The sequence below is a fragment of the Stegastes partitus genome, unplaced genomic scaffold (assembly GCF_000690725.1).
Source record: "Stegastes partitus isolate 25-593 unplaced genomic scaffold, Stegastes_partitus-1.0.2 Scaffold1980, whole genome shotgun sequence".
Taxonomy (NCBI): Eukaryota; Metazoa; Chordata; class Actinopteri; family Pomacentridae; genus Stegastes; species Stegastes partitus.
Genome location: NW_007579711.1, coordinates 26,334 through 32,701, shown reverse-complemented (window position 1 = coordinate 32,701; position 6,368 = coordinate 26,334). Strand labels below are relative to the sequence as shown.

The 6,368-nt window shown below is 43.9% G+C and overlaps 1 protein-coding gene across 1 annotated transcript in view; it reads left to right on the top strand.

The window, feature by feature from the left end:
- Positions 1-6,368, top strand: part of LOC103373434 (glutamate receptor ionotropic, delta-1-like) — a 109,231-nt gene that overhangs the window by 80,772 nt on the left and 22,091 nt on the right. The window lies entirely within an intron of this gene.

The window sequence follows — 6,368 nt, the reverse complement described above, 5'->3', positions numbered from 1 at the left end:
ATGAAAGGTGACAAAATCTGATGATAAAAACATAAAATATGACTAAAAAGAGAAAAAACCCACAAAAACACTGAAGAACAGAGAGAATCACAGCATGTTGGACTTTCCTGATGTTCCTTGAATGCATCACGTGTGACATACGTCACGAAAATAAAACAAACTCAAGCCTGAAATTGTGATAATTCATGAGTTTCCAGGTTGAACTGCAGCCAGAGTTTCCTCAGAGAGACTGAGAGGAGAATCCAGCCTACTGGATCAATGAATACATGCAGCACGGATCAGAACCAGAGACCAGGAACCAGCTGGTGGAGATACATCCAGCTGATGGTGGAACAGGGAGGAAAAGTCTGGAGACATGGAGATGGTTCAACATCTCCAGGACGAGGAGACCACATCAGCTCCTGTGTTGGTTTTAGTATGTCGGTATGAAGTCAGAGTATTTTAGGACAGATTGGACCGTTTGCTGCCGTCTGGATTCAGCCGGTGGTTTAATCCCTATTAAACTTTATAATGTGTTCATTAATAATCTTCAAAGTTCTCAAAGTAACCAGAAGCCAAAGCCCTGAAATAAACGCAGCGAGGAGAAGAATAACGTTGGATCAAATGAAACGACTCAATCGTGTCCGTCCGGCTGTAAAACCCGAGAATCTGATTGGTCCTGAGAGAAAACGAGCTGCAGCCTGGAGTGTGAAGGGAAACGCTAACTGGAGGCTCTGATGCTAAAACAGAAGCTTCTTCACACTCAAAAACCAACATCTAGCGTTAAACATCAAACATTTAGGACTCAGAGCGAGGTACAGAGGATAGAAACTACTGAACTTGTCTTTTTTCCTGCCTGAAGAAGAACCGATTTCAAATCAAACAGTCGTGAAACGCTGCCGACTGCGTTCAGCCCAGTTCAGTCTGAGCAGAACTGAAGAAGCTGCTTTTTGTTCACGTTCATCAGCGAGTGCTACAATATTCATCACCTGCTGCCTTCAGACGGACACACTTTAGGATTTAACGCCACATTTTACAGTTAAATCTCTGGTTTTGCTGCTTTATCTTGTTTTGAATTTACTATTTATGATTAAACTGAAGCAGGACGTTAATAAATGAACCAGATTACAGCATCTGTCAGAGAAGCTGGTCGGAGCGGATTTAAACTGTTTTATTACTTGTTAAAGCGTCGTATTAACCGGAAACTAAAGGTGGAGCCGGAGTGCAGCTCTGATGAACGGTCGGTGAGCGTTCAGCGTCGGAAACGTCACGCTGGTGTTTATGGAGGCTTTAAACAGCGACCGTGTTCAGCCGGTACCGCTGATCCTGCTTCCTTCAGAGGATTTATTCTGCCGCTGTGATGAAACGAGGCCCGGCTACGCTGAAGGTTTCTGATGTCCTCCGCTGACGTCAGGAGTTCATCATCCCGTAAATCCTGGCGTGCGACCGGAGCGGCTTCAGACGCGCTAACGAGGAAGCCGTCTGAAGCTCCAGGTGCTGAGCGGTGAGAGCTCAGCTCCTGCAGCGGAGTTTAAATCAATAACGGCGCTCGAGTCAATTAAGCTCACATGAAACGAGCTGCGTTCAGCGCCGCGTTGTGCAGCGAACCGGATTATTCACGGCGCCGCGTGTAAACACAAGGACGCGCTAATTACCGCCTCGGCTTTACAGGGCGGGAATTATTATGTATTTGTGTTCTTTTTTTTTTTTTTTTTTAAATTCAATCGAGACGAAATCAGCCGGCGAGCGGCGGCGTGAAGCCTCAAATTGATCCCAGAGCGAGTTAAAAATAAAATCGCGCAGATGATTTAGTGAACCTCCGCGTCGTTACATCACGAATTAAGATCCTCGAAAAAGTTTCTCAGCCGTCCGGCATCGATCGAAGACCGCTGATGAAACGTGAAGCTTCCGGGTCCAACTGGTGTGAAAGCAGGTTCTGAGTTCTAACAGATGTTAAAGCTAAAGAGTCGTCTCATGTACGTGGATTTATTTAAAGGCTTCAGCGTCTGGTTGTTATTAACACGACATAGAATCAACTAACACGGATTAAACCACCCGACCGTAGAAAAAGAAAGTAGAGAAGCAGTTAGACAAACGTCTGGTACATTCATGACATATAACTGGCACGAGAATAAAACAGCTGAAACGTTTAGTGGCAGCGAAGCGATGAAAGAACGCTTCAGCTTCAACGTCCTAAATGGTTGAATTATTCCTTTAAAGCTGCAGAATCCTGGATCTGGTCGCGTTCTACAAGCTAACGTGGTTTTCTGACCCACAGTTTGGACCTCAGTTGGTTCTTCTGGGTTCTGTCATGTTTGTTGAAGAGCCTCCTCAGGTTCTCCAGAAGCTGCTGCAACATCAGGAGTCACAGCTGCTGCTGGTTCTGCTGGTTCTGGTGGTTCTGACAGGGTCTGCTCTGGGTGAACACAAGCTTTAGGTTCCACCAACGCTTAGTCCTGATTAAACCTGAACACTTCAACTGAAGGACTTCTGGTTTGGTTTTAATCACAGACAGAAATAAAGAGTCTGTTTATGTTCCTTCATATTTTAAAATGTTTTTTCAGCCGTATTCTCTAAATAAAGGCGACTGTTGTTGTGTTGAGCTGCTAACGAAACACCTCGACGACAACAATACGGCACCGTTCATCAGGACAAAAGCAGAACCATCTGAAACCACTGAACGAACGAGCAGAACTCTTTAGTGGTGCTTCCAAACCAGACAGGACCGCCACAGCAGCAGCAGTTCGCTGTGGTTCTGCTGGTTTTACTGGAGTGTTCAATGGAGCCGGCTAACGAGCAGCAGTGGCTGGAGGAACCAGAACAACTGGACCTGTTCCTCAGCAGACAGGAACCACTGACAGAGAACGGACCGTCCACGTGACCGACATGAAGCTCAGCTGGAACCAGTCATTCTGGGATGTTGGTCTCAAACTGCACTTTGTTCCAACGCTGACGTTTCTGCTCAGTTTGCTTCTGAATTCAGCTGAGCAGCGTGTTGGAGGTTCAACGGAGATAAACGGCTTCCTGCACTTTAAACACTGAGACTCTCTGAAGCAGTCTGACAGCAGCTACCAGTACAGACCAGTACAGACCAGTACAGACCAGTANGCGGTAGTTAGCTGTCTTCATATGACTTTTTAGCCGTAGTTAGATGTCTTTCTGTGACTTTAGCTGTAGTTCGCTGTCTTTTTTCAATGCTAGCTACAGCTAGCTGTTTTTCTAAGACCTTAGGTGTAGTTAGCGGTCTTTAGCCACTTTCTGTAGATAATCTTGTCACTGAATATTTTTCTTTTTTTAGTTTCTTGCTCTGTTCATAGGTTTTAGTAGATTTTCTGTTTTCTGGATCATATTGAAACCAAACATGGCCGCCTCTTCGCTCTGCGGCGTGTTGTCTGCCGTAGCAGTCTCACATCATGCTAAGCTAACGACTTGGTGCATCAGTCTCAGGTCTGTGGTTTGTAGTGAAAACGTGATGACAGCAGGTTGCCTGGTGAAAACAGTGTTTTGATTTATTGACTGTAGGTGTTGTTGTTGTTGTTTGTGTTTATTTATGAGTCACACACATTAACATCAGTAACTGTTGCACACAAACACACACACACTCCTGTTTTATCGCAGCAGGCCAACATGCACAGACACTCTTCTGTTTCCACATTATTTAATAGCAGCAGCAGCAGCAGCAGCTCCACAACACACCAATTAGTGAGGCGCTGCCAGTGTGTCTGTGTTGTGTTTCGCTGCTGCACGTTATTGTGCTCATAGATCTCCCAAAAAGCCGATGACAAATTAGCGTCAGAGACAAATCGGCTCTGAGCGCATCCATTATTCAGCCATTTGCATGATAAACATCCCCCCAGATTCTTTGGCGTTTTATCCCTTAAAACACACACAAACACCAACACGCTGGTGGATCAGCTGCACTGCTGCTGCCGACGGGTTTTCCAGCTCTGCCTCCCGCATGCTGCTCTCGCCTCCAGGTGGAGGCGCTCAGGTGAGCTCAGGTGAGCTCAGGTGATGCTCTGACGGTTAGTTATCAGGGCTTTCTGACCAGCATGTGCTGCAGCAACAGAAACACTGATCAATACGTTGTGAATGATCCCAGTTTACATCAACTATCAGTGCAGGACGACTGTCACGGACTCATGTCGTCCACATGTTTGCAGACGGCTTGTTTTTCATGATAAGAACCAACCTGAGTAGAGATAATGAGTGTTTTATTGAGAAGTGTTACTGATTGAACTGCAGCGTCGGCGGAATCAAACATCTCATTAGTTAAAGTTTCCTTCTGTTGATCAGCAGATTGATCAGGTTGACCTGGTGGTCTGCAGTTAGCAAGAAGCTTTAGCTGGAGTTAGCGCTCGAAATGTGATTATACTGGTAGCTAGCTGTGTTTTTATAACTTTAGCTGAAGCTATCTGTCATTCTATGGCTTTAGCTGTAGTTAGCGGGCTTTATACGGCTTTATCAGGAGTTAGCTGTCTTTATGTGACTTTAGCCGTTGTTACCTGTCTTGATGTGATGGTAGCTGTGTAGTTAGCTGTCTTTTTGTGATTTTAGCTGTAGTTAGCAGTCTTTCTATGGCTTTAGCTCGTTAGTTAAATGTCTCTGTATGACTTTAGCTGTAGTTAGCGGTCTTTTTGTGATTTTTAGCTGTATTTAGCTGTCTTTATATGGCTTTAGCTCGTTAGTTAAATGTCTCTCTATGACTTTAGCTGGAGTTAGCTGTCTTTAGCTGACTCTAGCTGTCCTTCTGTGATTTTAGCTGTGGTTAACTGTGTTTTTATAACTTTAGCTGAAGCTATCTGTCATTCTATGGCTTTAGCTGTATAGTTAGCTGTCTTTAAGTGACTTTAGCTGTATAGTTAGCTGTCTCACTATGACTTTAGCTATAGTTAGCAGTCTTTATACGGCTTTAGCAGGAGTTAGCTGTCTTTATCTGACTTTAGCTGTTGTTAGCTGTCTTGATGTGATGGTAGCTGTGTAGTTAGCGGTCTTTTTGTGATTTTAGCTGTCTTTTTGCGATTTTAGCTGTAGTTAGCGGTCTTTATATGGCTTTAGCTGTATTTAGCAGTCTTTATATGGCTTTAGCTGTTGTTATCTATGTATTAAAGCAGAAAGTCAGACACAAAAGATGACTAATTTTTGACTAAGTGTGTCTTTCTTGCATGGACTCTTTGTGGAGCAGCACAGTGGACCAACAGTCTGGATGTAAGACCAGTACATGTGAAGTTCAGTCACTGGTTCTGCTCTGAATGAGCATCAAGCTGATCAGTTTAGTAGATCAGAGTGTATCAGAGCATATCTTCCTTTGACTTTAACTGTTTCTGATCTTTGCAGTGCCAGTTTTCCTGCTAACAGCTATGAGTTGCTGTTGAACAGTCGAGACAGATATCGTCCCTCATGTTTTCTATCTGTTCTGCTGAGAGGCAGCTCAGTTCCTGAAGCTCAGCACAGATTCTCCCCCGAACATGAACTGATGTATAACGGAGCCTTCAGATGACGTCAGGTCGACTTTCATGTGAGCTGAACACAGCAGACGGAGGTCTTGTTCTGTATATCTGTCTGTGCAGAGCTGCTGGATGTGACAGCGACGGTGGATCTGTTGTCTCCTTTGTGGGTTTCTGTCCCGGTTTGTCCTCCTTTGATTCATAAGAACCTTTTTGCTGCTGAAGGCTGCTGCGCTCTCAGCAGCTCAGCGTGGCGTCACGTCGCTCGGCTTCTCCTCTGCAAACACAGTTTCCAGGAGAGACGAGGAAAACACAAAGACATCAGCAGATAGAAGCAGCAGAGCATCAGAGACCTGATGCGGTAATTAGAGTCGCAGCGTGAAGGATCTAAAGCCTCCAGACGGAGTTACTGTAAGAGGAAGGAGGAGACAAAACTGTGTTCAGCAGGTTGAGGAGATGAAGGAAGCTGCTGCTAACAGAGACATCCTCAAATACCAAACCCACCTGCTGCTGCTGCTGCTCTGTTTTACTGTCGCCATTTGTTTTATAAGACTTTCTATACTGTATTTTATGAGATTTTAAAAGAATTACTTTAATATTATGTTAAAAAATATGTTTTGAAACTTACAATATCGTATGTGGTAATACAAGTAATACAAGTCATAGTATAGTGTGTCAGTAAAAAAGTTGTAGAGCGTGTCATTAAAAAGTCATAATATAGTATGTTTTTAAAAAGTCATAGCATAGCGTGACGTTAAAAAGTCATAGTATAGTATGTTTTTAAAAACTCATAGTATCGCGTGACGTTAAAAAGTCCTAGTTTGGCATGACGCAAAAACGTCATACTATAGTGTGACGTAATAACTCATAGTATAGCATGATGAAAAAAGTCATAGTATAGCGTGATGTAAAAAGTCATACTTCAATGAACAACAAAAGCTG